Below are 21,948 nucleotides of genomic sequence, written 5' to 3'. Positions count from 1 at the left end.
CCTTCCTACTTATACCACACTTAGCCCCCCACCTCTTCCATATTGTGGCCATTTTATTTTTGTTGCCGTGGAACTACATGTCTCATCCAGACCAACATCAAAAAACAATTAAAAATACAAAGCAAATGATTACAATTTCTTTTCCTTACAAACGTTTTGAACAACTTCCCAAACAAAAAATACAGAAATACAAAAGCATAAAATATATAAAAGAGTACACCTTATATTTCCTAATAAAGCAGTTCAAATCAAGCTCAACGTTCAGACCTTTTGGTTTAAACATATCTAGTTTCCATTCTGGACAATTTCTGAATAATATCTCCGCCCCCTCCAATTCCCCTTTACCGTAGCAATACCCATAAACACTAGCCCCCTGGCATCTCCATTATAATGAGACCTAAAGTGTGATTAAACACTATGTGCAATATACCCATTGGTAATATTCGGACCATGGAAACCACGGTCATGTGCATTGGCCCATAGGATATAATGTGCATTGTGCCATATACCATCCGCAATTGCTGCTCTGCAATTGCGGATGGTATACGGATGCAAATGCATGGTCGTGTGCATGAGGCCTAAGCCTATTGATCCTGCTCCACCTGCCAAGACAGAATGATTGACAGCTTTTCTTGCATGTGTTTGTATACAGAGAGCAGGGGGAAGCAACACTCTCAAATAGTCATAGCAGCATTTAGGGTATGTTCATACGTGGTGGATATGCTGGGGATTTTCTGTCCAGGAGTGAACTTTGCAGTGTATTAGAATAGTAGAACAGTGGATTTTAACAAATCTCATCAACACTCTGTGGAAAATGTTTAAATCCACTGCATTTCCATTTAAATGGCAATTGTTGCAGATTTTGATACAGATTACCTGCTGGTCCAAATAAAAACCCCTACTATTTTCTCAAAGTTTAAAGTAAAAAAATACTATACTCATCTCCCCTGTCGCTCGGGCAGCAACATTGTCCAGGATCTCTGTATAGCCGACCTCCTGTGATGAAGTTTTGTCATACTTGACCGCTTCAGCGTTCCCATCTGAAAAAACTGAAAATCTGCTACAAAGTTTGCATCAAAATGTAATTTACTGAAGATTTTCTGGTTGTTTTTCCTGCAGATACTGGGTCGATTTGCCGCACAAATGTCTTTTTACACTAAAATTCTGAATAAAATTACAGACAACTATTTATCCTCAAGTTCTACCCATATTTTATTTGCTGACCCTAAATAGAAACTGATCGGAGACTTGACAGAGTCACTATAAATAAATAACTGAAAATACGCTTTATATACGCTTCTAACACTACAATGTGCACATGGCATAGATAAGAGGGCTAACTGTTGGGGTATGTGCACACGCTAGCTACCTTTTACGTCTGAAAAGACAGACTGTTTTCAGGAGAAAACAGCTGCGTCGTTTCAGATGTAAAAGCTCCTCCTCGCATTATGCGAGGCGTCTTTGACGCTCGTAAATCTTGAGCTGCTCTTCATTGACTTCAATGAAGAGCGGCTCAAATTACGTTGCAAAGAAGTGTCCTGCACTTCTTTGCCGAGGCAGTCAATTTACGCGTCGTCGTTTGACAGCTGTCAAACGACGACACGTAAATGACAGGTCGTCTGCACAGTACGTCGGCAAACCCATTCAAATGAATGGGCAGATGTTTGCCGACGTATTGTAGCCCTATTTTCAGACGTAAAACGAGGCATAATACGGCTCGTTTACGTCTGAAAATAGGTTGTGTGAACCCAGCCTTGTTGTAATGGATCTGCCAGACACAGCTTCTGTGTCGACGCCCGTGGTTAGTCAGTCTGCACCTGCTCCTAAGTCTGATTGAGTGACTCCTTCCTCTACCAGTCAGGATGGGAGGCTGAGGAGTGGGAGAGCCTATCACAGCCTGGCCAGACGGAGCTAGCTCCCACCCTCTGTCTATTTATACCTTCACTTCCTGCTCCTCCTTTGCCTGTGATTCTGTCTGGTTCCTGGCACTGCTGCTGCTTGTACCTTTGTCCTCTGCTCCATATAGACCCTGGCTTACTGACTACTCTCCTGCTCTGCGTTTGGTACCTCGTACACCCCTGGTTTGACTCGGCTCGTTCACTACTCTCCTGCTCTGCGTTTGGTACCTCGTACACTCCTGGTTTGACTCGGCTTGTTCACTACTCTTGTTGCTTACGGTGTTGCCGTGGGCAACTGCCCCGTTCCCCTAGCTTCTGTGTACCCTTGCCTGTTTGTCTGTCGAGCACATAGTGAGCGTAGTGACCGTCGCCCAGTTGTACGCCGTCGCCTAGGACGGGCCGTTGCAAGTAGGCAGGGACTGAGTGGCGGGTAGATTAGGGCTCACCTGTCTGTCTCCCTACCCCGGCATTACATAATCATAGGCCCATATACCTTTTCTACCCTGGTCCCTGACACAACTATGGACCCCCTTGAGACCCTGGCTCAGCAAATGCAGGGCCTCTCCCTACAGGTCAAAGCCCTGGCTCAGAGGGGCGACCAGCATGATGCTACCCTGATAGTGCCCCCCACCTCACCTCTTGAACCCCACCTCAAGTATCCTGACCGGTTCTCAGGGGACCGGAAGACCTTTTACTCCTTTCGGGAGAGTTATAAGCTCTATTTTCGTCTAAAGCCCCACTCCAGGATGGGCCCCAAGAATGGGCCTTCTCCTTGGCTCCCGACGCCCCTGAACTTTCCTCCGTTGACCTTTTTTTTTCTGCTCTCGGGCTCATATATGACGAGACTGACAGGACTGCCTTTGCCGAGAGTCAGCTGGTGACCTTACGTCAGGGTAAGAGACCCGTTGAGGAGTACTGTTCGGACTTTAGGAAGTGGTGTGTAGCTTCTCGGTGGAATGACCCTGCCTTGAGGTGCCAGTTTAGATTGGGTCTGTCGAACGCCCTAAAGGACCTGTTAGTTAGCTATCCCTCTTCTGACTCTCTAGATCAGGTTATGGCTTTAGCGGTACGTCTTCACCGACATCTCAGGGAACGACGACTTGAACGTTTTTGTGCCTCCTCCTCTGGCTCCCCCATGATGCCTCCCGAGGTTCCGTTTCTTCGTTCTTCCACGGAAAACTCGGATGAACCTATGCAACTCGGGGCCTCCGTGTCTCCCCAACAACGTAGAGAGTTCCGCAGGAAGAATGGTCTCTGCTTCAACTGTGGGGATGACAAGCATCAAGTGAACAACTGTCCTGGGCGTAAGAATAAGCAGCCGGAAAACTTCCGCGCCTAAGTGACCATCGGGGAGGTCACTTGGGCACACAGGTATTTCCCGTGAATATGAAACCTAATAAGATCTTGCTTCCCCTTCAGGTCTCTTTTGGTGGTAGGTCTGCTACCGGCAGTGCCTTCATGGATTCAGTGTCTTCTGCTAATATTATGTCTGTGGAATTTGCTATGTCTCTAGCTATGTCATTGATTGATTTGCCTAAACCTGTCCCGGTAGTGGGTATCGACTCCACTCCTCTTGCTAATGGTTATTTTACGCAGCATACCCCTGTTTTTGAACTCCTTGTTGGCTCCATGCATTTGGAGCAGTGCTCTGTACTGGTGATGCAGGGATTATCGTCCGATTTGGTTTTAGGCCTTCCCTGGTTGCAGATGCATAATCCCACGTTTAACTGGAATACTGGGGATCTTACCAAATGGGGTAATGAATGCATGACGTCATGTTTTTCTGTTAATTTTATTTCTCTCCCTGAGGAGGTGAACACTCTACCTGAGTTTATTCAGGACTTCGCTGATGTTTTTTCTAAAAAAGCCTCCGAAGTGTTACCTCCTCATAGAGAATACGATTGCGCAATCGATTTGGTACCAGGAGCTAAGCTCCCTAAGGGTAGGATATTTATTCTCTCTTGTCCCGAACGTGAAGCCATGAGAGAGTATATCCAGGAATGCCTGGCCAAGGGTTACATTCGCCCCTCTACTTCTCCGGTAGGTGCTGGCTTCTTCTTCGTAGGGAAGAAGGATGGTGGTTTTAGGCCGTGCATCGATTACTGAAACTTGAATAAGGTCACTGTAAGGAACCAGTATCCCCTTCCTTTGATTCCTGATCTCTTCAATCAGGTTCAGGGGGCCCAATGGTTCTCTAAGTTTGATCTACGGGGGGCTTATAACCTTATCCGCATCAAAGAGGGGGATGAGTGGAAGACTGCGTTTAACACGCCGGAAGGTCATTTCGAATACCTCGTCATGCCCTTTGGGTTGTGCAATGCTCCCGCGGTCTTCCAGAATTTCATAAATGAGATCTTAACCCTTTCAAGACCGAGCTCATTTTGACCTTCATGACCAGCCCCATTTTCTCAAATCTGACATGTGTCAATTTATGTGTTAATAACTCTGGAATGCTTTTGCCTATCCAAGCGATTCTGAGATTGTTTTCTCGTGACATATTGTACTTTATGTTAGTGGAAAAATTTGGTTAATAAATTCATTGCTTATTTGTGAAAAACGCCAAAATTTAGAGAAATTTTGCAAAAATTATAATTTTTCTCATTTTAAATGTATCTGCTTATAAAACAGATAGTAATACCACACAAAATAGTTACTATTTTACATATTCCATATGTCTACTTTATATTTGCATTGTTTTTGAACATTATTTTATTTATCTAGGACGTTACACGGCTTAGAACTTTAGCAGCAATTTCTCACATTTTCAAGAAAATTTCAAAAAGCTATTTTTACAGGGACCAGTTTAGTTCTGAAGTGGCTTTGAGGGCCTTATGTACTAGATAGACCCCATAAATCACTCCATATTAAAAACTGCACCCATCAAAGTATTCAAAACAGCATTCAGAAAGTTTCTTAAAGAGGCTCTGTCACCAGATTTTGCAACCCCTATCTGCTATTGCAGCAGATAGGCGCTGCAATGTAGATTACAGTAACGTTTTTATTTTTAAAAAACGAGCATTTTTGGCCAAGTTATGACCATTTTCGTATTTATGCAAATGAGGCTTGCAAAAGTACAACTGGGCGTGTTGAAAAGTAAAAGTACAACTGGGCGTGTATTATGTGTGTACATCGGGGCGTGTTTACTACTTTTACTAGCTGGGCTTTCTGATGAGAAGTATCATCCACTTCTCTTCAGAACGCCCTGCTTCTGGCAGTGCAGATCTGTGACGTCACTCACAGGTCCTGCATCGTGTCGGCACCAGAGGCTACAGTTGATTCTGCAGCAGCATCAGCATTTGCAGGTAAGTAGCTACATCGACTTACCTGCAAACGCCGATGCTGCTGCAGAATCATCTGTAGCCTCTGGTGTCGATGTGTCCTCGCTCGTCTGACACGATGCAGGACCTGTGAGTGACGACACAGCGTGATCTCTGGAGAACACGGCTGTGTCTGCACTGCCAGAAGCTGGGCGTTGTGAAGAGAAGTGGATGATACTTCTATGCACAACGCCCAGCTAGTAAAAGTAGTAAACACGCCCCGATGTACGCACATAATACACGCCCAGTTGTACTTTTACTTTTCAACACACCCACTTGGACTTTTGCAAGCCTCATTTGCATAAATACGAAAATGGTCATAACTTGGCCAAAAATGCTCGTTTTTTAAAAATAAAAACATTACTGTAATCTACATTGCAGCGCCTATCTGCTGCAATAGCAGATAGGGGTTGCAAAATCTGGTGACAGAGCCTCTTTAAGCCTTTAGGCGCTTCACAGGAATTAAAGCAAAGTAGAGGTGAAATTTACAAATTTTATTTTTTTTGCTGAAATTCATTTGTAATACATTTTTTTCTGTAACACAGAAGGTTTTACCCGAGAAATGCGACTCAATATTTATTTCCCAGATTCTGCAGTTTTTTTAAATATCCCACATGTGGCTCTAGTGTGATAATGGACTGAAACACCGGCCTCAGAAACAAAGGAGCACCTGGTGGATTTTGGGGCCTCCTTTTTTTAGAATATATTTTAGGCACCATGTCAGGTTTGAAGAGGTCTTGTGGTGCCAAAACAGTGGAAATCCCCCAAAAGTGAGACGGTTTTGGAAACTACACACCTCAAGGAATTTATCTAGGGGTATAGTTAGCATCTTAACCCCACAGGTCTTTTGCTATATTTATTGGAGTTTGTCTGTGAAAGTGAAAATCTACTTTTTTTCTGAAAAAATATTAAAAAAAATAATATTTGCAAGGAATAAAGATTAAAAAGCACCCCAAAACTTGTAAAGCTACTTCTCCCAATTACGCCAATACCCCATATGTGGTACTAAACTGCTGTTTGGACCGACGGCAGAGCTCAGAAGGGAAGGAGCGTCATTTGGATTTTGAAGCGCAGATTTTTCTGGATTGGTTTTCAGTGCCATGTCGCGTTTGCAATGCCCTGGAGTAAGCAAAACAGTGGAATTCCCCCAAAACTGACCCCATTTTGAAGACTACACCCCTTAAGGAATTTTTCTAGGGGTATAGTTAGCATTTTGACCCCACAGTTTTTTGCTGAATTTAGTGGAATTAGGCTGTGAAAATGAAAATCTACTTTTTTCTGAAAAAACATAGAAATGTTTAATTTTTACAATGAATAAAGTAGAAAAATCACCCCAAAATTTGTAAAGCAATTTGTCCTGATTATAGCAATATGCCATATGTGGTAATAAACTGCTGTTTGGACCCACGGCAGGACTCAGGAGGGAAGGAACAATATTTGGCTTTTGGAGCTCAAATTTAGCTGGAATGGTTTTCGGGTGTCATGTCGCATATGCAAAGCCCCTGAGGTACCAAAACAGTGGAAACCTCCCAAAAGTCCCTTTAGGGGACTGGAACGAGCGATCATTAGGTCGCTGGTACAATACACTGCAATACTAATGTATTGCAGTATAATATAATTTTTACAGGCTCCTGTAACAGCGCGATCGCTGTTCCTGTCCGTTAGTCCCGGGTGTCAGCTGTAATACACAGCTGACACCTGCAGAATATGGGGCGGGTGCAGCGCGTGAGCCCGCTCCATACATAACCCCTCGCACCACGACATGCTATTAAGTCGTGGTGCGCAAAGGCATTAATGCGCAGCGGATGGTGCAAATTGAAAATTTTCCACTGATATGCCATTTTAAAGCACAATATATTGTGCCCAGTTTGTGCCACTGAAGACAAATACCTCATACAATGTTGAGCGGTTTTTCCCGGATATAAAATATCATATATGTGGACGTAATCTGGTGCTTGGGCACGCTGTGGGGCTCAAAAGGGAGGGAACGCCATTTGGCTTTTGGAGCGCAGATTTTGCTTGGTAACTGTTCTGTTTGGGGTTTTGCTGGTATTTCAATTTATAATGTGGGGGTATGTGTAAACTGGGCAGAGTACATCAGGGCATAATAAGAGGGTATAATAATGGGGTACATAAATAATAATTCGCAGATATGTGGCCGGTGTCGCACTGATAAATGGCCCCCTGATCTTATCCGCTTTTGGAACGCTCTGCACATTTTGCATCGCTATATTCTGAGAGCCAGAACTTTTTTATTTTTTCTCCAACGGAGCTGGGTAGGGCTTATTTGTTGCGGGACAATCTGTACTTTTCATTGGTACCATTTTAGGGTACATGTGATTTTTTTTATCACTTTTTATTAGATTTTTTTTGGCAAGCAAAGTGACAAAGAAACATAAATTCTGATAATGTTTTTTGTATTTTTTTTTTTTTACAGTGTTCACCGTGCGGTATTAATGACGTTTTACTTTATTCTGCGGGTCGGTACGATTACGGCGATATCATATGTATATAGGTTTTTTATGTTTTGTGGTGATTGCGCAATAATATCACTTTTCGATAAAATTATTTATTTTTTGTGTCACCATATTCTGAGAGCTATAATTTTTTATTTTTCAGTCAAAAAAAGCGGTGTAAGGGCTTGTTTTTAGCGGGACGGGTTGTAGTTTTTATTGGTACTATTTTGGGGTACATGCGACTTTTTGATCACTTTTTATTCTATATTTTGGGAGGGTTGATGACCAAAAAATAGTGATTCTGACATTGTTTTTTAATTATTTTTTTTGCGGTGTTCACCGTGTGGGAAAAATAATATTATAGGTTTATTGTTTGGGTCGTTGTGAACGCGGTCATACCAAATATGTGTACTTTTTTTAAAAATTTTCATTTTTTTTCCTATAATAAAAGACTTATTATAGGAAAAAAAGCATTTTTTGTTTTTGTAAGTTTTATAACTTGTTTTTACACTTTTATAAAACATTTTTATTACTTTATTTTTTACTTTTTACTTGTTTTACTTAAAGACTGGCAGCACTGATCGCTGCTATAATACATTACACTACCTAGGTAGTGTAACGTATTATAAACTGTAAGTGTGACGCTGAGAGTCACACTGACAAGAAGCTTATGAGGACCGGCCTCCGGCTGGTTCTCATAGGCTGTCGTGCATGGCAGACCCGGGGGCTGTTGTATGGCCCCCAGTTCTGCCTTATAACCGACTGCAGCACCCACAATCGGTCCCCGGGAAAGTTTGTTGTAGCAACAAACTTTCCAGTTTGTTATAGCAACAAAATTTCCAGTTCGTTGCTACAACACACTTTCCCTGCGATCACATGACCGGGACCTGAACTAATCATGTCCCGATCAGATCTCCGAGACCAGAGGCAGGTGATAACAGCGCGATCCGGGTGTCAGCGCTACTCTGAGACACCCGGATCGCGCTTTTAACACCCACCATGAATTCACGTCGGCACTGCACAGAGCCCAGCAAGTCCCAACGTGAATTTACTGTGGGCGGTCGGGAAGCGGTTAAGAGACTACCTGGGGGTATTTCTTGTAGTGTACCTTGATGACATACTTGTGTTTTCCAAGGACTAGTCCTCCCACATTGAGCATGTCAGGAAGGTGCTCCAGGCCCTTCGGGAAAACAAACTGTTTGCTAAAACCGAAAAATGTGTGTTTGGGGTGCAGGAGATACAATTTTTGGGTCAAATCCTCACTCCTCATGAATTCCGCAGGGACCCTGCCAAGGTTCAGGCTGTGGCTGAATGGGTGCAACCTGCCTCCCTGAAGGCGTTACAGTGCTTCCTGGGGTTTGCTAATTATTACAGGACATTTATTTCTAACTTCTCGGTCATCGCTAAGACTCTTACGGATCTCACTCGCAAAGGTGCTGATCTCCTCCACTGGCCTCTTGAGGCGGTCCAGGCATTTGAGGTCCTTAAGAAGTGCTTTATCTCGGCCCCAGTGCTTATTCAGCCTAACCAAATGGAACCATTCATCATGGAGGTTGACGCCTCCGAGGTGGGAGTGGGTGCTGTCTTGTCCCAGGGTACCAGGTCCCTCACCCATCTCCGTGCCTGTGCCTACTTCTCCAGGAAGTTTTCGCCCACTGAGAGTAACTATGATATTGGCAACCGCGAACTCTTAGCCATTAAATGGGCATTTGAAGAGTGGCGCCACTTCCTGGAGGGGGCTAGGCACCAGGTTACGGTCCTTACCGACCACAAGAATCTGGTTTTCCTAGAATCTGCCCGGAGGCTAAACCCGAGACAAGCTCAATGGGCGTTATTTTCTACTAGATTCAACTTTTTGGTTACCTATAGGGCTGGGTCTAAAAATATTAAAGCTGATGCACTGTCGCGTAGCTTCATGGCCAGCCCTCCTGCGGAGGAAGATCCTGCTTGTGTTTTGCCCCAGGTATAATAATTTCCTCTGTTGATTCTGACTTAGTCTCCGAAATTGCGGCTGATCAAGGTTCAGCTCTCGGGAACCTTCCTGAGAACAAGCTGTTTGTTCCCCTGCAATTCCCGCTAAGGGTACTCAGGGAAAATAATGACTCTGTACTATCTGGCCATCCAGGCATCCTGGGTACCAAGCACCTCATTGCCAGAAACTATTGGTGGCCTGGGTTGCTTAAAGACGTTAAGGCCTACGTCGCCGCTTGTGAAATTTGTGCTAGGTCCAAGATTCCCAGGTCCCGACCAGTGGGCTGACTATGTTCTATGCCCATTCCTCAGAGACCTTGGACCCATATCTCCATGGATTTTATCACCGATCTGCCTCCATCTCAAGGCAAGTCGGTGGTGTGGGTTGTAGTAGACCGCTTCAGTAAGATGTGCCACTTTGTGCACCTCAAGAAACTACCCAATGCTAAGACGTTAGCTACCTTGTTTGTCAAACACATCCTGCATCTCCATGGGGTTCCTGTCAATATTGTTTCTGACAGAGGGGTACAATTTGTTTCATTGTTTTGGAGAGCCTTCTGTAAAAAGTTGGAGATTGATCTGTCCTTCTCCTCGGCCTTCCATCCTGAAACTAATGGCCAAACCGAGAGGACTAATCAGTCTCTAGAACAATATTTAAGGTGTTTTATCTCTGACTGTCAATATGATTGGGTCTCCTTCATTTCCCTCGCCAAATTTTCCCTCAATAACCGGGTCAGTAACTCGTCAGGGGTCTCCCCCTTTTACTGTAATTTTGAGTTTAATCCACCGGTCTCCTCCGTTTCACCTGGTGGTTCCAACAATCCTGAGGTAGATGTCGTTCATCGTGAACTGTGCACAGTCTGGGCCCAGGTTCAGAAGAACCTAGAGGCGTCCCGGAGCATATAAAAGACTCAGGAAGATAGAAGACGTTCTGCTAACCCCTTGTTTGTGGTCGGGGATCTGGTGTGGCTGTCTTCAAAAAATTTGCGCCTTAATGTCCCGTCCAAAAAATTTGCTCCCCGGTTTGTAGGGCCGTACAAGGTCATTGAAGTCCTTAACCCTGTCTCCTTCCGACTGGAGTTACCCCCGTCTTATCGAATACACAACGTGTTTCATGCCTCCCTCCTGAAACGCTGCTCCCCGTCCTTGGCTCCCTCGAGGAAACCTCCGGTCCCTGTTCTCACCCCTGAAGGGGTAGAATTCGAGGTGGCCAAGATTGTGGACAGCAGGATGGTCCAAGGCTCTCTCCAGTACCTGGTCCATTGGAGAGGATACGGGCCTGAGGAGAGGACTTGGGTACCCGTCCGGGATGTTCACGCTGCAGTATTGCTCAGGAGGTTCCATCTTCGGTTCCCCAATAAGCCAGGTCCACCTAGAAAGCGTCCAGTGGCCCCTCATAAAAGGGGGGTACTGTAAAGTATCTGCCAGACACAGCTTCTGTGTCGGCGCCCTTGGTTAGTCAGTCTGCACCTGCTCCTAAGTCTGATCGAGTGACCCCTCCTTCTACCAATCAGGCTTGGAGGCTGAGGAGTGGGAGAGCCTATCACAGCCTGGCCAGACGGAGCTAGCTCCCGCCCTCTGTCTATTTATACCTTCACTTCCTGCTCCTCCTTTGCCTGTGATTCTGTCTGTTTCCTGGCTCTGCTGCTGCTGCTTGTACTTTTGTCCTCTGCTCCATATAGACCCTGGCTTACTGACTACTCTTCTGCTCTGCATTTGGTACCTCGTACACTCCTGGTTTGACTCGGCTCATTCACTACTCCCCTGCTCTGCGTTTGGTACCTCGTACACTCCTGGTTTGACTCAGCTCGTTCACTACTCTCCTGTTCTGCGTTTGGTACCTCGTACACTCCTGGTTTGACTCGGCTTGTTCACTACTCTTGTTGCTCACGGTGTTGCCGTGGGCAACTGCCCCGTTCCCCTAGCTTCTGTGTACCCTTGCCTGTTTATCTGTCGTGCACATAGTGAGCGTAAGGACCGTCGCCCAGTTGTACGCCGTCGCCTAGGACGGGCCGTTGCAAGTAGGCAGGGACTGAGTGGCGGGTAGATTAGGGCTCACATGTCTGTCTCCCTACCCTGGCATTACAGTATCAAAGAAAGCTTCACAAAACTGTATCAGTTTTCAAATATAACATGCGTTTTTTATGGTGCTTTTAGTGGCATTTCTTATGTGGTATAATTTTGTACATCCTTTTCTTCTGCCATTTTTGAAGTCCTATAGTGGAGCCTATGGAAAAAATGCCTGAAAAAATGCCATACCCATATGCTATACTGCATTTGGAAAAAAACGCCACTGACCATAAAATTGCCTCAAAACGCCACAAACTAAATGTAAAAACTACGCAGCGTATCCGACCTGGAACCCACAGCACATTCTGTCCAATAAAACGCACCACGCTGTGGTGCAGGTCTTTTGGCTGGAATTTCTGCTGCGTTAGGCAGAATATAAATAATTTTAAAAAACGCCCATACTTACCCCAGCCGTTGCCATGGTGACGCGTCCCTCCCTGGATGACACTAAAGTCCATGTGACCGCTGCAGCCTGTGATTGGCTGCAGCGGTCACATGAAATGAAACGTCATCCCAGGAGGCCGGACTGGAGGAAAAAGTAGGGAGTTCTGGGTGATTTGTATTTTTTTTTGTGAGTTGCAATTTTTTTGCTGGGATCGCTGCGGTTTTGCCCCAATGTTGCGACACTTGGCTTTCTATTGCGGGTTTCGCATCCCCATTGAATTAAATGGGGAAAATCTGCAACAGAAAAGCAACGAAAACACAGCATAAATTGACAAGTCAATTTATTAATGTTTTAGCTTAATGTTTCCGTTAAGGAAATTCTGCAGTGTTTACGCTACGTGGGAACCCGGCCTAACGTTAAACTCACACATGGCAGATTTTGTTGCAGAAATTTGTGCGACCGAAAATCAGTTACAATGACCTGAATGGAACTTGCAGAAATCCATGCACCTGCAGAAACAACCCCATTTAGGGAGGAGTTACACGAGCGTGTGCGTTTTTGCGTGCGCAAAAAACGCTGCGTTTTGCGCGCGTAAAATGTACTTGACAGCTCCGTGTGTCATGATCATATGGTGCGCGGCTGCGTGTTTTTCGCGCATCCGCCATCATTATGACACTCTGGATGTTTGTAAACAGAAAAGCCTGTGTGGCATGCATGATTTTCACCCACCCATTGACTTCAATGGGTGCGTGATGCGCGAAAAACGCAGAAATATAGGATCTGTCGTGAGTTTTACGCAGCGGACTCACGCTGGGCAAAAATCACTGACAGTCGGCACTGCCCCATAAACTAGCATAGGTCCGTGCGAATCGCGTGAAAAGCACGCGCGTTGCACGGACGTATTACACGTTCGTGTAAATCCGCCCTTAGGGTAAGGCCACACGGTGCGTCGTTGACGTGGTTTTGTGGCGTTTGAAAACCACATTTTTTTGTCTCTGTAATGCTGCAGTTCTGTTGCGTTTTTTAAGGAAATAATTGATGGACATAGTTGTCACACGTATTGAAGTTTGTTAGGTGTTTCCTGTATATAGGTCATTACAATACATTGCAGAACTGTTAGCAAAAACGCAAGCAGTTAAGCAAAAACATTGGCAGCGCGGTCATTAACTGCATGCGGCCGGACATTATGAAGATGCAATTACTGCACAAAAAACACATTGTAATATAATCGCAGCAGTCTGTCCATAACAAACATTTCACCATTGACTTCTATTGAAAAATTACTTGCTGCGGTTTAAAAACGCAACATAAATGCACCGTAACTGCACCGTGTGGCCTTAACCTTAGGGCGGATTCAGACGAGCGTGTTTTGCATCCGTGCCGGCCGCGTGATTTTCACGCGGCTCGCGCGGACCTATACAAGTCTATGGGGCAGTGCAGACAGTCCGTGAGTTTGCGCAGCGTTAGTCCTCTGCATAAAACTCGCGACATGTTCTATGCTTCGGGGTTTTTCGCGCATCACGCACCCATTGAAGTCAATGGGTGCGTGAAAATCACGCATGCCCCACGGAAGCACTTCCGTGGGACAAGCGTTATTCTCGCAATAACAGTAAAAGAATGAATGTAAACAGAAAAGCACCACGTGCTTTTCTGTTTACAAACATCCAAACGGAGTGTCATAAAGATGGCGGCTGCGCGAAAAGCACGCAGCCGGGCATCCATATGAACAGGGCACACGGAGCTGTCAAGTGCCTTTTGCGCACGCAAAATGCAGCGGTTTTTGCAGGCGCAAAACGCACACGCTCGTCTGAATCTGGCCTTAGATGAATGGAACTGATTTTCAGTTGCAGAAATTTTTGCAACAAATCTTCTGCATGTGAATCCACTCTAGGCCTCATTCACACGAGCATATCCGATTCACGCACCTGAAAAACGTGCGTGAATCGGGTCGGTGTGTGTTGCATTGTTTCATCGCACAGCACACGGACATGATTCACGCTCGTGTGAATGGGGCCTAAGGCCGGGTTCCCACGGGTTGGATACGCTGCGTGAAAACGGCGTAGCGTATCCGACCTAGAACCCGCAGCACCTTCCGCCCGAAACTAAATTTCCACTGCGGAATGCAGCGCTGGGAATAAAAAAACATAGTTCATACTTACCCCCTCCCTCTTTTTTGCGCGTAGTCCAGCCTCCTAAGAGGACGTTGCAGGCCATGTGACGCTGCAGCCTGTGATTGGCTGCAGCGGTCACATGGGAAGCAACGTCATCCCAGGAGGCCGGACTGCAGGAAGAAGGAAAGAGTTCTAGGTAAGAATGTTTTTTTTTTTCCTGAGTTGCAATATTTGCGGCGGCATCGCTGTGATTCCGCCACAAGAGTCGCAACACTTGGCTTTCTGTTGCGAGTTTTGCATATATATTGAATTCAATGGGGTAAACCCGCAACACAAAATCAATGAAAACGCAACATAAATTGACACGCTGCAAATTTAAATTCTGCAGCGCAGGTCAATTTATTAACGTTTTGCTGCAGGGTTTTTTCCGCAGCGTCCGCATGAGATTTTCTAAATCTCATCCACTTTGCTGCTACTGTAAATGCTGCGGAATTTACGAACAGAATTCCGTTACGGTAATTCAGCAGCGTTTACGCTACATGGGAACCCGGCCTAAGGCCTTGTTCACAGTGCAGATTTGCTGCAGATTTTGCATGTATTTTTTGAACCAACCTAAACAGAAGGAATATATAAAGGAAAGCCTTTTGTTTTTTTTAATCTGCAGCATGTCAATTGTATGTGCGTAATCGCTGCTTACTTGTTGCCAGTTTTCCCCATTGAATTCAATGGGGATGTAAAAGTCGCAACAAATAGCAGATGTTGCGGTTTTTTGCGGGGGAAAACCAGTGATTCCACCGCAAAAAAACACAAGTCAGAAAAAAATATTCTTATACTTACCCAAAATTCTGTGTTTCTTCGTCCAGGCCAGCCTCCGGGGATGACGTATTATCCCATTTGACTGCTGCAGCTAATCACTGGCTGCAGTGGTCACATAGGATGAAACATCATCCCAGGAGGCCGCGCAGCAGGACGGCGGAGGCACACGTCGCCATTGCTATGTGAGTATGAATCTTTTTTTTTTTCGGTGCAGTTTTCCGCAGCGGCCGGAATTCCCTGCGGCGTCCAGGGCAGATACACTGTGTGCTTCTACCCAGCGTATCCGCCCTGTGTGAACATGGCCTTAGAGTGTGTGTGACTTCTATCTGACATCAACATATTTTCCAAACACCTCCCACCACTTCCAAATTCAACAAATTCAATTATATATTTCTTTAACAGGAAAAAAATAAGGTGATTTGCAAATGATTAATTAAAACTGGTAGAAAATTATGGAAAATAAGATAAGACTAAACTCTCTTATCTCTGAACTAGTATTAAACAAAATAGAATTTATTAGACGGAATAAAAAAATCCTTTTGAGTTGAGAGGCACTAAACACTGTAGAGTTGCTTTAAGCGAGAAATATGATTGAATAACATGAAGGAGAAAGCAGAAATCCCTTGTTATTAGAATCTCAGCAGATATCACAGCCTCTTCTACACCTTTGATAGTTATTCCCCTGTAAATTGCTGCAGTCACCCCTCGTCCCCTTATAATAGCATCTGAAGATTGTGAGGATCCCTGGAGTTCAATCCATAATGTCTGAACCAGTGAAAATCAGTCAGCGGGAGACTTGTCTGTCCAGTATCTGAGCAGAGACCGTTTTTTAATTTGCAAGTACAGTAGCCGTCAGATTATTGTATTGATATTGACCCTTTCAGTTCCAGAGCCATGTTACCTGTGAGTAGATGACATGGGTCTTGTAGAATGCATACAACTTATCCCTCACAATTAAATCAAGTACTATAATATATTTTGTAACTATGTAACTATGTAACATAAAATAAAGTTTCAGCAATGCCATGAGAGAGATTCAGCGACCTGCAGGGTAAAATACAAGTTTGCTTTTACTTTGCAGAATACCCCCCCCCCCCAGCTCTTGAAACCTGTGAGGGTTTATATGACTGGGACACCAAAGAGAAAAAGTAACACTTGTGCTAAATGAACCAAAAGCCCTCTTATCCATATAATGCTTTGTCATCAAGAAGATGCACTCCAGGTTATATAAGTGTGCACAGGGTGTACACAAAATGCATGGGGTCCAACTTCAAAACTCAGAATGGGCCCCACTGAAAGCATTACAAAAATGTTTCTATTTTTGGTAATATCCACCTCCATCACAGCTATTAAGCAAAATCTGCCCAACCCTACTATCCATGTGTTTGATATGTATTTCTGCCGTTTTGTATTTTTTCATGTTTTATTTTTATACAAAGCCTAATCTTCCATTGTCCAATTCAGACTCTGGGACAGATCATTGTCAAATCTTCTCACCATCTATTACAGTCTATCGCTTGTTTCCCTCAATAGGAGAAATTACAACAGAGTAACTGTGAGGCTGGGTTCACACTACCTATTTTCAGGCATAAACGAGGCGTTTTACGCCTCGAATTACGTCTGAAAGCACGGCTCCAATACGTCGGCAAACATCTGCCCATTCATTTCAATGGGTTTGCCAACGTACTGTGCAGACGACCTGTAATTTTACGCATCGCTGTCAAAAGACGGCGAGTAAAATGACAGCGTCGTCAAAGAAGTGCAGGACACTTCTTGGGACGTAATTTGAGCCGTTTTTTCATTGACCGTAATTGACGCCTCGCAAAACGCGAGTACGAGCAATTACATCTGAAATGCAGGAGCTGTTTTCTCATGAAAACAGCTCCGTAATTTCAGTCGTAATTGTCGATATCGTGTGCACATACCCAAAGGGTAAAGAAATTAGGAAGCATGTGAAGTGGTTATTATGGAAGGGAAGATTAAAGGCTATGCACACCCTTGAATGGATTTTTTTTTTTAAATAAATTCATGTTTTTAATCACTTTTGTAATTAACTTTTATTAAACATTTTTTACTTTTTTTATGATACAGCTTCTATGTATCCTGTATACATAGAAGCTGTATTATTTTTCTTAGCCGATTCCCTCTGTCCAGTTGAACTGACGACTCAGCTAACAGCAGGTCCTGCATGTCCCTGACACACAGGATCCAGCTAATATCGATCACATCTAAGTTATGAACTTAGATGTGATCAATATTAGGTGGATCCTGTGTGTCAGAGACACACAGGAGTCAGGACCCGCTCTCAGCCAAACTATCAGTTCAGCTGAACTGACGGAATCGGCTGAGAGACACCAATACAGCTTCTATGTATATGGGATAAATAAAAGCTGTATCGTAAAAAGTACAAAAAATAATTATTATAAGTCAATTAGAAAAATTTATTAAATACACAAAACACATTTCAAAGGTGTACATAGAGAGAACGAAAAAAGCATTGGAAAAATATAGAGTAGAAGGACAAAACTTTATAAAGTATTGTAGTGTTAAATGGTATGATAGTAAATAGCGCAACATAGGAATATTATTATATTGTACATATAACAGGGTTGTTTCTTTTATAAAAGTTAAGTGTTAAAGCTTAGGATGATCATACACTGTACAGCAAGACCCCGCTGCCTGACCCAGTTGTCAAAAAGGATAAGTGTCTTATTTGGCCAAATTGTAAGAGAAATGGTGTTTCAGTTCCTTGGCTCCAATAGAGCAATTTTTTGTTATCAAAAGATGACTGTTTAGAAAACTCTATAATCCTATGTGCTTTTTTCACCTTGCCTGGTATTAATCTCTCAATTTTCGGAGAATAGATGCTTATACACTTCATGTTATTGTGTCAATTGCCCAATTTTCACTGCCATATTGCAGTTACAGTAGAAAACATAACAAATAATGCTGAACATGAGCATATACTGTATAGTAAGAGACTGCTGCTTGGTAGTGTTATGGGGCCACTGTGTCTAGCCCTGTTAGGAGGTGTCAGGGATTGGCACTATTATGGGGACACTGCGGTTGTCATTGTTATAGAAATGCTGTGTGTTTTTCCAGCTTGGTCCCGAAAAGGAGTTTTTAAAAACCAGAGATACCAGACTAGGAAAGTCACTTGATCCGGGTCTTAACCCCATAAGGCTATTTTGACACGAGTCAGATTTGCCATAGGCAAATCCGACACATATTTACTGCAGGATTCCTGGCAGAAATCCAAAATTTATCTCTGAAAATTTGTGCCACGTATTTCCAGTTTGATGTCCCACGGTCCCACATTTAATAGGGCTAATCCGTGTGTGGAAATCCGTCAGCTTTTCCATGCAGGATCCGCGTCATTAAGTGATATGTCACTTTTTTCAAGATGCGGAATTTAAATTCACCCAAAACAATTCTACAACGTCTGTACAGAAACGTGGATTTTCCATTGAAGTCAATTAGAGGCGGATCTCATGCAGATTTTGGCGCAGAAATCTGTATGATATCTGGAATGTGTGAACGAGGTCTAACAATACCCCTGTGATAAGGGTTTTCAAAATTCTGATATTCACATCTTCTAAATCACTAAAGGTCCTAACCTCAAGACATCACTGTCAATACCCGAGTGTTTCGGAACCATATTAACCAACCTGATAATAATAAGTAAGCAGAGGCCGCAACCACACGCAGGTCCAAATAAATTGAAATTCACTAACTCACCTCCAAAATTATTGAGATATTAGCAAAATGGGTGCCACATAACATACTTACTCCACTAACATAAATAACACAATCAAGTTAGATCAATGACTTCTTATTTTTTTATAGTGTACCTTGTAGATGATGTACTTTATAAGATCATGATATTCTGTATAATGGCTGCAAGTAACATCACTGGTGGTTAAGTGGATAGTACAGCACAAGAGCTTTAAAGGGGTTGTACAGAATTAGAAAAACATGGCGTCTTTCTTCCGCATGTCTATGGGTTGTGTCTGGTATTGCAGCTCAGCTCCATTGAAGTTAATGGGGCTAAACTGCAATACCGCAAACAACCTGTTGACATGTGCGGCACAGTTTGTGGAAGAGAGCAGTTTTTCTCATCCTGTACAACCCCTTTACGCTACGCTTCTCATATTATTGCTGGGAACAGATGAACATTATGGAATTTTACAGTAAACTCTAAGTAGCTGTATACAGTATGTACTATGTGCTGTGTATATAGCTATGACAGTGAACAGTAACAACTAGGCATAAAATCTGTATTAACATTGTGCCTGAAGAGTGCCACGATTGAGAAAATGAAAATTATTCTATGTAAATAATAATAATTCCATCTTTACTTATTGTAACAGATATTTGAACTACTAAGAGATGTGCAGCCTGAAGTCCATACACTAGAGATGGCGAATATTGCCCTGTCTGTCCATAATTCCCATACATGTATTGTTTCTGCTGCACGCATCCGAAGTATTATATTAATCATCCAGACAAGAACCATTATTCAACATATCCCCACCTATTACACCAGAGTTGCGGAGAATTTCTTCCCAGAGAATATTGATTTAATAAAAGAAATATTTCATTTTCTGATGTGTTTTAGATATCTGTAAAATAGCTTTCAGCCTTTGTAATTAGTGAAGTCACTGAAAATCAATGCGCTGGTCTAACGTTCTGACAAAATGACTTCCTTTTCCTCATGCAGACTTAATTTTAATAATTGTAATAAAATAGTTGTTATAATGTATAATGATTTTGGTTGAAGCAGCTTTTCACTCAAATGATAAAACTTACACTTCTCATTCATGTCCCCATTACCCCCATGACTGCGGCGGGGGTAAGTATGAACTTTTGGTTCTAGGTCGGATACGCTGCGTAGTTTTTGCGCAGCATATGCAACCCCTGGGAATGCGGTCTAAAAGTCCTGGTAGTCCACACCTTATTACTGCTAGGACTTTTTAAAATCCCTGCAGAGTTCCCCCTGCCACACTCCTCCTACACCATCAGAGCTCCGTGACCCCACTGTCTCTAGATAGCTGAGATCACAGAATTTTACCCAGAGATTAATCAGCATGCTCTTCAGGCATGTGATCGCTGTGGTGTCCAGTCACAGCGATCACAAAAAGTTTATTAGTAAATAACAAACTATTATAGCCCTTTGGCTTGACAAAGATCCCATAGAGACGGATCGAAACGTTGCCTGCCTGGGGTGAACAAACACACCACTTTTTTTCACCAATATCCTTGGAGTGCTGCCTCTTCATTTTTTTGGATTACATTTACAAGGGTTCCTAGCCTCAACCTAGGAGGCCTGCACCCACTGCTGTCGCTGTGCTGCTTTATTCTTTGTCTTATTATATATCAGTTTATGTATATAATGTGAGGTAAGGCCAAACATAGCAGCTAAATTGATGCAATGATGTGGCCGAAGAATCAAGTTTTTACCGCAAATCACAGCAATTTTGGAAAGTTGAAGTAATGAGTGAGGGGCCACCAATCACACAATAAATATGTGAGAGATCGACCACATTGGTGTACACCACCTAGGTAAGTATATTTGAATAGAGGAAGCGAGGAGAAGAAAAGTATGTGGCCTTATAATATATAACTTTTATTAGTTTAATTAAAATAAACAAATAATGATAAAAGTTACAATTAGTGCAACTGGGTATGTGTGAGTGACCCCTAAACTCACACTCCCCGATGGGCCAAAAAGACAATGTAACATGTGTATGTCACTAAAACCTGTGAAACAAAGTATGAACTAGAAAAAGCACGTGAGCACTGTGCTAATATTCGACTGGTAAGCAACACTGTGTGAATGGAGTCTGGACAATGCGATCACCCGCAGCGCGCTCCACCTAGGTCAGCAGAGCGGCAGTGCGGGGTGTGCCGTCCGGAGCTGCAAGCCAGCAGAGGCGAGAAGATCTCGCTATGTCATGCCCGACCGGAACCACTTCGGACAAAGTAGTCGGCTGCAGTGGCATCCCAGTGAGGCAAGGCAGGGGCGGCGATGCAGGAGACACTGTCCAATGTGTGGGATGCCGGAAGGGTAAACTTCCAGACGTGGCAGGAGAGAGAAGCAGTTGAGCGCTGAATTTCGCTCCACTGCTCAGTCAAAACCACGCGAGGCTACGCTTTATTCTCGCAAGACCTCGCTGGTTCACATACAGTACAGCTGTATGGGTACATTGGTGTATATATCTTGAGATTTTCCCAGTGTATACACTGAATGCGGACTGAGTGGTCTGAATTTAGACATATACACAAATAATAAAGAAAATATTGCATCTTGCTCTGTGCACATCTGCGTAGGAGGCTCTGTTATGGTCCCCTCTCACAGATCCGGTCTAGATTACCGGAAACAATAGCGCTTCTGCTTCCGGTAAAACCACGGACATCATGGCGGAACCCATTAAAGTCAATTGGCTCCATCGGCTGCCATTGGTGCCTGTGGTGCAGCAGAACCGTTGCTTCCGGTATTCCCTTGTTCTGCTCCTCTGACGAAGCAGAACAACGGAATGACCCAACGCAGGTGTGAACTCAGTTTTACAATGTCACCATACAACATATAACCCTTTGGCAAACCTTCCTATACTGTACAATGATGCTGTGTTTTGCAGTTGGAAATATTATATATGCATGTCTGAGATATTTCTTACCTCCCCAACAAACTGAAGGCTGTCAACTTCTTTTGCTTTTACCATCTAAACTTCGCTTTCAAATTGGCAGCTAATTGGTGATCTGTGATCAAGGTTGCCAAAGCCAACACGAATATTTTTTTTAATGTTTTACGTAGATGAACAACAGCAGGCAATCATTTTCAGTGTCATCTGTCAAGGTAGGTGTAGACACTGATCACAAACATAAGAGTCAGAACAACTGAACTCCTTTTCCTTTTCTTAAATT

Source organism: Rhinoderma darwinii, chromosome 4, assembly GCF_050947455.1.
Source record: "Rhinoderma darwinii isolate aRhiDar2 chromosome 4, aRhiDar2.hap1, whole genome shotgun sequence".
In the NCBI taxonomy this organism is placed as follows: domain Eukaryota; kingdom Metazoa; phylum Chordata; class Amphibia; order Anura; family Rhinodermatidae; genus Rhinoderma; species Rhinoderma darwinii.
Note: the sequence above shows the minus strand (reverse complement) of the source record.